At 30.4% G+C, this 11,754-nt stretch overlaps 1 long non-coding RNA gene across 1 annotated transcript; it reads left to right on the top strand.

Annotated features, from left to right (window-relative positions):
- Window positions 1-8,735: 8,735 nt before the first annotated feature.
- Window positions 8,736-11,267, top strand: LOC126888163 (uncharacterized). Its single transcript, XR_007699433.1, has 2 exons — window positions 8,736-9,107; window positions 11,077-11,267. It is a non-coding gene; the product is annotated as an uncharacterized LOC126888163 (long non-coding RNA).
- Window positions 11,268-11,754: the final 487 nt, after the last annotated feature.

The following is an 11,754-nucleotide window of genomic DNA, read 5'->3' as shown; positions in this document are numbered from 1 at the left end:
TAATCAGAATAACCGTGATGCGGCTTAACCGGGATGCGTTTCAGAAAAAATATGTAAAATTAAATGCAGTTGGAGACGGTCCTGTGAACCTCAGTAGGCGAGTCACTCATCTCCAGCTGGCAGCCGGGCCCTCTCAAGGTCATAGACACCTCCCCTCATATCCCTCCCGATATGTAGACACACTCACCCGTGCGCCCTTCTCATATTCTTGGTATTTACAGTAACGTGTTTTATTGTGTTACAATATGTATGTGTGTTATTCATGTGATTTTTGTCAAATACAACATTCAGGTATGTTTTAATGCAATATAAATACGTTAATTACACCATTTAATAGTGTTTTGCATTTTAATACCCTTTCCTGTTAAATTTATAGTATTTTGCGGATTAACCGCAATTTTACGTATCCGGGAAGCCTTAACCCTACTTTATCCCAGTTAATCGGGAGTTGAGTGTATTATGTTTAAAGTAACTCTAGGCTTACTACACTTTGGCAGTACCTTCTAAACAGTAATAGCATTGTTTATATAGGGATAGTAGGTCAACCCAATAGGAAAATTTGTTTGATTCAAATTGAGACAGTCACCAGATGTCCCCACAATTTCTGTCAGATTCGCAACATCAAAATGCATAGACACCAAGTTGGATACGATCCTATTCATAACACCCCAACTCGCATACATATTAAGAAAAATAAATATATGTGGAAAAATATATTTAGAAATTGAATTAATGATGTCATGCTATTATATGTATAAGGTATAGTAGCATGACATCATTAATTCAATTTCTGAATAAACTCTTCTATAGATTTATTTCTTTTAATATGTATGCGAGTTGGGGTGTTATGAGTAGGATCGTATCTAACTTGGTGTCTATGCATTTTGACATTGCGACCCTGACAGAAATTGTGGGGACATCTGGTGACTCAGAGCCATGCGGTACATCTTATCAATATGATGCAAGTCTTCGAAATACCGCCCCTTAAATATTATTGAAACTTAACTTCTATTTTTATTAAATGCAACTACACAAAATAATATTTACAAAATAAAAAAAAACATTAAATAACATTTACAAAAATTACAATAATTTTACCCTTCCGACTTTAATATTGGAAAACTCGTCAATCAGATTGATGTAATATAAAATAGTAGCTAGTGAGGACTCTACTGAAATGAATGCTAAATTTTTTAGTTTTGTTTGTCTTGTGCAGCTTCGTAAGTACATACATAGTTTTTAATAATTTTTTATTTTGAAAAACTCCTTTTTTCACCATCTACCAAGACAGCTGGGAGTGTTAATAAAATTCTTAGTGATACAACTACATTTGGGTATAAAGAAATTAGGTTATCTTGGCATAATTAGTTGAAAACCTCCACGGTTTCATGGAGTATGGTATCATTTGGGATATATCAAGCATTTCTTCTTTTAGTCTAGAAGATCATTCAGAAGATATATCAGATTATTTTTTTTTACTACTGAAAATATTGAGTGATTCTATTTCCCTCAATTTAAAAATATCAAAATTTATTTATTTATGAATTTCTAGAAGAAAAAATCGATCAATCAAATAATTAATGGCAATATATAAAATATAGATGAAAAAATTTATTTTAAATTTATCTTCGTCTGTTAAGAGCTCATCCACATATTTTTTTGTAATCAATTTGACGCTTTTTTCCTCCTGGATCGAATTTCATTTTCAACTGGAAATCCGAAACTTATATCAAAATTTTCTGCAATTGCATTAGCAGTAATTCTCGTTTGGTCACAGCAAGATTGTCTATCTATAACTTTTAATTTTTCTATAGTTTCTGACAAATCTATAGTTTCTGACAACATTTTTACACAATCTGGCAAATGTACCTATAGTTGCATGTTGCAACATCTTAGAGACTGAATTCATATGAACTAAAATATCATGCCAAAGAACTACACCGCCTATTTTATAAATTTATAATTTTTAATATTTCTTGCTAATCCTCGTGCTTTGACGTTAGTTTCTGAATCTATTTTCTGATGTATTTCGAATAAGGCATCATATATTTCACAAAATTGAAATCTTAAAGGTTCCAATGCATCTATTCGACTTAGCCTTCTAGTATCACCCAACGGTTTTAGAGTTACTAATGTTAGTGTGAAACATGTTTCTTCAGACTTCCCAACGCTTTGGAGAACCAAAAGAAAAGGTTGTTGTTTCTACAGAAGAAGACGCTTTCTTCACTTTTAAAACTAAGTTTAAAGAGTGGCATCCGCAGGGCACGTAAAATGCCCTCGGATATTTTTCAAGTATTCTACTTTGCACACCCTTTCTTATTCCTATGATTATTTTGATGCATTTTGATTTTACTGATATGCCGCCCCCCTAGTGATGCCGCCTGATGCGGCTGCCTCACCGCATCATAGCACGGCACAGCCCTGTGGTGACTGTCTCAATTTAAATCAAACAAATTTTCCTACTGGGCTGACCAACTACCTCCCTATATAAACAATGGTTTATATAGTGTTAGTTTAATAAAAAACATGATTTTCGCCAAAAATGTCACTTACGTTACTTTGCCAAAAATGTAACTATATGCTGATGATATAGCTTTAATCACAGACACATTAGAAAAAATGTAAAAACTAATTGACATTTGGCATAAAGAGATACAGAACTTAAAAATAGAAATGAATCTCAATAAAACAAAACTTATGATAATAAATGAAGATGAGAAAAAAGAAAGGAATACCAATATAATAGTAAATGAACATGTAATAGAACAAGTAATACTTTTGAATATTTGGGAAATATAGTAACAGATGATAGGACAACAGACATGACAATAAGTAATAAACTGAAGAAAGTTACTAACATGTATTACTCGTTAAATAATACAATTTTTGGGAAATCAGAAATAGATAACAAAACTAAATAAAGAGTATATAACAGCATAGTTAATCCGATAATGACATATGGGGCGGAAACTTGGATTGTGCAAAAGAAACATGAATCAATGATAAACACGACCGAGATCAAATACATGAGAAGAATAGCTGGAGTTACGGAATTTGAAAGATTTAGAAATGGCGATATAAGGAGAGAGCTGGTGCAAGAACCGATAATGGGGAAGATTGAAAACAAACAATTGAACTGGTTTGGCCACATACAATGAATGGAGCAAAAGAGTCTAACAAAGAAGGGACATGAAGCCAAAATGGGAAACAAAAGAAGAAAGGGAAGACCGAGGAAGGCATGGATGGACCAAATCCATGATATAGGTGAAAAGAGAGACATGACTATAAGAGATATAAAGAATCTGGCCAATGATAGAAGTGCATGGAATAAATGGATAAGAGGCTGAACCCTACATCCGACGCGCTGAAGGGCACTAAGGATTATGAGAAAGAAGAACAAGAATAAAATGTATAAATACTTTACCCCAATTTCTGCTTTCCGTTTTACTAATTCGGCTAATTCTTGTCGAGCATCAATAGATATTTTATTTGACATATTCAAAAACTGTACTGTTTATTAGCAAAAGTAGCAACTAAATCTAGAATAACAATCATAAACAATAATGAATTAGATGAAAATTTTGACAAATTAGTTTTAGAATAATTAGTTGCAAGATGCAACAGGGTTGCCAGATGATTTTTTTTAATTCCCTAGAATTTTTGTCAAAATTTCCCTAGATTTCCCTAACAACTTGACAACAATTTTTACCCTAGAATTCCCTATATATTTTCTATATACGCATGCGCATTACAAAACTGGGCATTGAATAAGGTCGACTTTTTCCATCGGAACAGCTAATGCGCAGGCGTACTGCCTCTGTGTAATTTCAGGATGTCGTCCGCGAGTAGACCCAGTATTTTTTTGTATATGTTACGAGCAAAGCCCGAAATTGGAATTGGACAATCCTAGCCCTAGCATTGTACGGAAAATATTGTACACTTCTAGTATTGTACTCCCAAACTGTAAAATGTCCGAAATGGTCAAATTTAAAAATTATCGAAACACTGATCGATTCGAATCGATTATTGTTGACAAGCGACACACCAAATCAAAAATCGAACATTTATGGTTATCTAATAATCTAGTAATATTTTTATGGTTAATGGTAGAGCCCAATCCATGCCCAATCCCAGAGAAATCTCTTCGTGGATTTTATATATTATGGATAATAGATATTTTAATCCTACAACCCAGAAATCAGAAACCCTGATTAATTATAGATTTATAACATAACCTTATTGATGTTTGTTTGCCCTTGATAACAAATGGGGAATAATCGATAATCGTAAAAATCGATATCTGTCATATTCTCTTCACTTCTAAACTTTGACGCATCGCTGGGATTCCCCGAATTCGCGAATAAAACGATTTTCATATAGATAATATATGTGCAATTTTATAAAGCTTATAAAATCAAATAGATTTTTTAAAATTGTCTTACAAATATTAAGAATTCCCTAGATTTTTCATAGAATTGAATAAAATTCCCTTTTTCCCTAAACTGGCTCAAAATTCCCTAGGTTTAGGGAAAATTCCCTAGGTCTGGTAACCCTGGATGGGTATATAAAATGGAGAATTATGGACAAATGACACCATTGCAGTGCAGAATCTTCAGTCAGACAGTAGTTGAAGTGCTGTATAATCAATCACAAATTGCCTCAAGAATTGTTATTGAAAGAATATTTGGTATTTTATGAAGAAAAGATTCCCAATATTAATATGTGAAATGAGATGCAAGTTACCTTTTGTTTGAAGAATAATATCGGCTTGTATACTTTTACATAATATTGCAGTTGTTAATCGAGAAAACATTGAAATACTGGAAAAGGAGGATGCTGTTAGTTAATCAAACAAGCTGTGGCAGTACCTACATTTTCAACCAGGAGCAAATCTAGTGCAACTAAATTTTGTGTGTGTTTGTTTTAAAAGATTATTCTCCATTTAACTCAAGCCTAAATGGTTCCCACATAACAATTTCATGTTCTTGGTAGATTCGATATTCAATAAAGGTTTATTCCAAGACTAAACTTTTATGAATATTCTAAGTAACTATGTACATGAATGTGTTCAGTATATTTGGTCCGAGGATATTCTTTGAAGTATATGCAAAAAACATGAAATTTAGAATGTTTTTATAGTATATACTATGCTTCTACTACACACATACTAAAAAGAATATATTCCGACGAATGTTGGTATTATAATATGCTTCGAACATGATCAAAAGATCATTGTAATGTAGTATAATGTTGATAATTTTATTTTTATTGGACTGCAGTTTGTTAATAAATTTATAAATAAATAGGTATATTATATTGGTGACTGATTTAAGTATTTTATTATTATTGGCAGTTTATTAATAAATTTATAAATACATACATGATATTGGTGTTTGATTTTGAGTATCCTATAAAATTTATTTTATATCTCATTCTGTTAAAAGGACTTCCACAACTAGCAAAAATGTATGAACAAAGAAGTTACAGTAGAGCGTCGATTATCCGAACTAATTGGGGGACATGGGCGTTCGGAAAACCGATTTGTTCGGATAATCAAACTATATTGAGATTGTCATACATACTTATCCACAAGTGAATGAAAACCATATTTATATAACTATATTTGTTTATACCCTGATAATGACAAAAAGCAATTAAACAAAAAAGTGCAGTCTTTGCAACAACATATTTTTGGATACAAAATTGAAGATTTTTAAGCGTTAATTACTAACGCTTGCTCAGTACTCGAGTGCGGGGCGCAGGAGTCGGGAGTTCAGATAACCGGTCGTTCGGATAATCGACGCTCTACTGTATTTTAAAGGACAAAAATAATAATAGAAAAATTAGCTTTATGGTGTTTTTTTATTAATTTTTTTGACAGTATGTTTAAATAAACAAATGCTGATGACACGAAAATGAAAGTGTAATACATACTTTTGGTTGAAAACTTTATAGATTATGGGCCGGTACTTTCTGTCCCGGTTAAATCTCGGTTAGCTAATCGGGAAAGAAAAGTACCTCTTTGGGCCTCTTGCGTTGTAATATCATGTATAATCATAATATCATCATCATTGGCTCCACAACCCATGGTAAGTCTTGTGACCTCATCCAGAATCAGCTTCCTATCCCTCATCTTGGTTTTCCAATTTCGCACTCCTAATCATAATAATAAGTATGATTGTGTTTATGTCTATGCTATGCATATATTTTTGTCCTGATTAAACCTGGTTAGCTAATGGCGGTTTAACCGGGACATAAAGTACCGGCCCTATATCTAATATAATAAAAGATTAAAATTCCAAAAACCTTTGTTTTATTGTATTAACCTGTTTATATTGTTAATATCATAGGTATATTATGTTACATCTGTTGAATTGAACTGTACTTTCGAATCCCGAATTTTAACAAATCCTAAACTTTTCCACAATTTCTCAAGCATGATATTTGTGCATTCAAATTAATTGAAATTACATCTTATACAGGGTGTCTGCGTAACTTGGAACCATATGGGACACTATTTTAATATCAATTTTACGAAAAAAAAGTCATTCTTTATAAGGTGCTCTGCATAGTCTAAAACCTAAGATGCAATCATCAGATATCAAATTTTGTCAACAGTATACGAGGTATGTCAAAAAATACGAATTTCGCTCAAGAGCAAACTACCTTTATATTTCAAAATATCAAAAATTTTTATTATGAAAAGTTATTTGTAATTAAAAACCATATTCAAATATGCAATAACAGCCTTCTACTTCTGAAAAAATTCTGAAATTTTCCTAAATTACTGATTCCGAACATCATTTTTATTTATTAGACATGTAGACATAATTATGTTAGAGTTAACTCTTTTAGAGTTAACTCTTTTATTAATAATTTTAGGAAAAAAAGTTATTCTTCATAAAAATCTGTGCATGGTAGACCATCAGTTGCAAACCTCAAGATGCAACCATCAGTTATCCAAGTTTCTTAATTTTATACGAGGTGTGTCAAATAATATGAATTTAGAAATTCATATTATTTGACACACCTCCTATAAAATAACAAACTTGGATAACTAATGGTTGCCTCATGAGGTTTAGACCATGCACAGATTTTTATGAAGAATAACTTTTTTTCCTAAAATTATTAATAAATGAGTTATTACATGTCAAATAGATAAAAATGATGTTCGGAATCTGTAATTTAGGAAAATTTCAGAATTTTTTTTTTCAAGTAGAAGGCTGTTATTGCCTATTTGAATATGGTTTTTAATTACAAATAACTTTTCATAATAAAATTTTTTGATATTTTGAAATATAAAGATAGTTTGCTCTTGAGCGAAATTCATATTTTTTGACATACCTCCTATACTGTTGACAAAATTTGATATCTGATGATTGCATCTTAGGTTTTAGACTATGCAGAGCACTTTATAAAGAATGACTTTTTTTCGTAAAATTGATATTAAAAAAGTTTCCCATATGGTTCCAAGTTACGCAGACACCCTGTATATCTATACCTACTAAAATTATTTTTTATTTCTACACAAAAATGTCTAAATTAATTATAAAGAATGTCTATGTGATTCTTGTAATTAACAGTTTAAAATTATATAGCTTCAATAAATGTCCTTTTTTCATATTGATTTGGGTCAAACCATGAATAATCTGTATCTGAGAATAAACTTTTATTTAGGAGTCCTTTTTAATGAATAAAACAGGACATGACATACACATACAACTTAGATCCAAAATATAAAATAAAAAATATCCAACAAGAACAAACAACCAAAGCTGTGACAAATATACAAAATACAAGTGAAGTTAGACGCGTTACGCGTTTCTTCTTCTCAACGTAATTTGTCCTTCAAACTATCTCGGAACCGGCAACGTTGGAGTTGAGGACACGCATGCGCAAATTAGGGAGCCGCACTGTATCTTTAGCCGCACCTAAAGTTTAGGGCAACGGCCATGCAACAGCATGAATTTTGTGAACAGTGTTGCCATATCTGTTTATAATTTAGACATGAATTTAGACTTTGTTTAAAATGTTTTTTTTTTTATAATTTAGATGTTTATTTCATAGGTTAGTTTGTTCATTTAAGTTAGTTTCTTTTTATTACTATTTAGTATTTTAGATATTTTATTAGTTAGAGTTTACAGTCTACAGTTTAAGTTAGTTACTTTTTATTACTATTTAGTATTTTAGTATATTTTATTAGTTACCCAAGTAGCAATTTTTCGACACATTGGTTGTCAGTACAAACAAATGCACTGTATATAACGTTGCCCGAGAGCATTTTCAGTTGTTTCGGCCAACGTCCCCTATCCCGACTGACATTACGATGTTACAACTTTAAGTAATACCTTTAGTTATACGGGCAACTAATTGATTACCATTGTGACAACTACATATCACAGTTCAGTTTTTTCAACAATCGCAACGACTTAAAAACGTTATAATGCTAAACTAATTTACGCCCTGGCCGATTTGGGTTTTCTGGCCGACTCTGAAGTTGTCTGTCACGACCCTAGGTGTTGTTCTAGGTGTGTGACACCTTTGCGGCAACTTCAGAAGGAGAAAAAGGATTTACTTTATAACCTTATTTTTTTCTTATTATTATGTTTTATTTTGCTGGAAATTTTCGATTTATTTAACAACCTGTTTGTTTGTTTTTTTAATAGCTAGTTTCCATTCCATTGTCCACTGTTTTATCAGTAGATTTGATAACCTTAATCTTTCAATCTTTGTATCAGTGGTGGGATCACGATCAGTAGAATGGTAGAATGCTGACGTCACAAAAATAATTCTACAATCGACAATTTTGGTATCACGTTAACACGCTTGGGAAAGTAGAATCGGTGCTCGGCAATGTTCGGATATTCTACTAGCCATGTTAAAAATATCGCTTCTTCTTCTTAAAAATATTGCTGTTTGACGTGTGGTTGTCTTTATTTTGTGGTGGTTGTATTCAAAAAGCTAACCTAAAGAAAGATTATAATTTGTGATTATTTTCAATTTGTATATTTTTGTCTTGGGTTGTTTGGAACTATTTTATTAGAAATCACTAAATTTTTAAATTTTACCTGTGACTAGAGAACATTGTTATATTAAGGTATTTTTATGTAGGTATTTTTTCTATAAATTCCTGTTACTGTAAAGGAAAAATAACACATTAATAAGTTGTAGGTTCATATCATTATTATTAATATATTTTGATGTTTATATTAAATACCGATATAGTTCGACGTTCAGATGCTTCCTGCTCGGATACTTGGTCATATACAAAGAAATGAGCAATTAAGAAATGAAATAAATAGGTATAATATAGAGGAGAATAATGAGAAGGGAAAGTGATGCATTTACTTTAGGAGTTTGTAGATCTATTTATATCAACAACAGACATAGTGAACTATTTAATTATTAATTATTATTAATATATTTTGATGTTTATATTAAATACTGATATAGTTCGACGTTTAGATGCTTCCTGCTCATATACAAAGAAATGAGCAATTAAGAAACGAAATAAATAGGTATAATATAGAGGACAATAATGAGAAGGGAAAGTGATGCATTTACTTTAGGAGTTTGTAGATTTATTTATATTAACAACAGACATGGTGAACTATTTTTTTGAGAGGCTTATACCTCATAATATGTGATAATCCGTTCATCCAAGCAGTGTTGAGCCTTCACTGTAAATTTTTACCTCACTTATTTTTATGCAATAAGTTCCTATCAAAGAGTAGTCGGTCAGAGCTATCAGTTATTTTTCGTCCGCTATAACTTTTCCCACGTGTAGCGATTCATTTTCAAACAAATTAAGTCAAAACATAAAGTGAAATGAACGTTGATGTGTATATACATTTTGTATACTAATATACTAAACACATCGGCGTACGTTTCACTTTATGCCTATATATAACTACTATATCAATTGCCTAAAATACTGTTAGCAACCGTTTAAATGATGTAACAAATTTAACAATTGAACATCTAAGTGAAGAGTCGATTATCTTTCCTACTACATTCGTTCAAAAAGAGAATTTTAAAAGAAAATTTATGCAGAAGTTTAACTTTCCTGGCTGTGTAGGGGCCATAGTTTGCACACATGTTGCTATAATTGCTCCAACGGAACGGGAACATAACTATCTTAATAGAAAAGTTATCTTTCTAAAAATGTAGAAATTGTAACACTCGTTATATAACACTACTTACTTGTAATATTATATTATGTACTATATGCTGCCAATAATCAATTTATAAAAATAATGTATTATCACATAATATATTATATTGCAAATATCACAAAAATTTGTAGTATTTGTTGATATTTGTGTTGAAAAAACTTTGACTAACAAAATAAAGAATAAGTAAAAAATTACAATCTTTTAGGTGTGTGATCCAGACTTAAAAATTTTAAACATCGATGCTAGAGTGTGCTATAAGGTGCAACACATGATGTGGAGAAACTCAAATGTAAAACTTTTTTGCAGCAGATCGTTTAAAATAGAGATCAAAGCATTTTCCATTTCTATTCTGGCAAAGATTACTTTCACTTCTTAGTTATCTTTGCTGGACGGTGAAGCTTTATATCTTATTATGAAGTATTTTGAACATAAAACTTTTGTTTTATGGATGCATTGATCAAATATCTTAAAGAAATGTTTATTTAAAGTTTCATAATAATTTTTATAAGTAGTTTAATATTATTACTTATTTTTGCACTAGAAATAATAATTGTAAAGCTTCATTGACTAATGGCCAGTTTCACCAAAGATGAATAGTAGTTTATTCGATGAATAAAATTATTCAACTGATAAAACTGACACAACTATGTTTCTCTAACGTCAAATAGTACTTATTTTATTTATTCATCAAATAAATATTTACTCTTCAAATGAATTGACGAGTTAATCTCACTTTAAATATCTATATAAAGAAAATTTGTCAATTTAATTTTAAATTATCAAACTATTCACTGATTTATTTGTTGTTGGTGAAACTGGCCATAGAGAGTAAAATTGCATTATTTTTCAATTTACATAAATTTGTGGTTTATTTGTGATTTATTCTTTGTTCTTATTTTAGTCTTGGTATGAAACAATGTTAAGACAATACTGTGTGCTTTTTCAGTCCTATGAAAGAAAATGTTTTGGATGTAATAGAGAAGTACTACAACTTTGTTATGAAGATTTGTCTTTATGTTATTTTTATAATGTTCATGGATTATATTTGTTTTTATGTTTTCTTCAGTTTAAATAAAGTTTATGTTTTACCCATTATTGATTTTTATTTCAACCTGAAAATTATAATGATAATAGTAAGAGGATTCTGAGGTTTTTCTGCAGAAACAATGCATTTTTTGAGAAAAAATATTTCACAAAAATTAAGGTTAATTTTGTAAAAGTCAGACTGTCCTCTGTAGTTAATTTACATATATTTTTATATTGTTCTGAAGCTGCTTCTTTGTGATATCCTATGCAATATACTATTTTATTGTGAAATATTCCACGATTTAGTTAAAAATAAAATTTATTAACGTTTCAACTTCCAAGTCGGAAATCGTTATTGAAATACAAAATCTTAATTAATATTTTAGTACTCATTAATAAGTTGAATTAAAATTGATTATATTAATTTATATTTTATATTTCGATAACTGCTTCGGAAGTGGAAGTTAAAACATCAATAAATTTCATTTTTCACTTAAATTGTGGCTTTTTCCCAATAAAATAGTAAATCATATATTTTTATTAACTAAACTTA

The sequence above is a fragment of the Diabrotica virgifera genome, chromosome 7, assembly GCF_917563875.1.
Source record: "Diabrotica virgifera virgifera chromosome 7, PGI_DIABVI_V3a".
NCBI classification, from domain to species: domain Eukaryota; kingdom Metazoa; phylum Arthropoda; class Insecta; order Coleoptera; family Chrysomelidae; genus Diabrotica; species Diabrotica virgifera.
The sequence above is the reverse complement of the archived record's forward strand: the minus strand, read 5'-3'. Positions and strand labels throughout refer to the sequence as shown.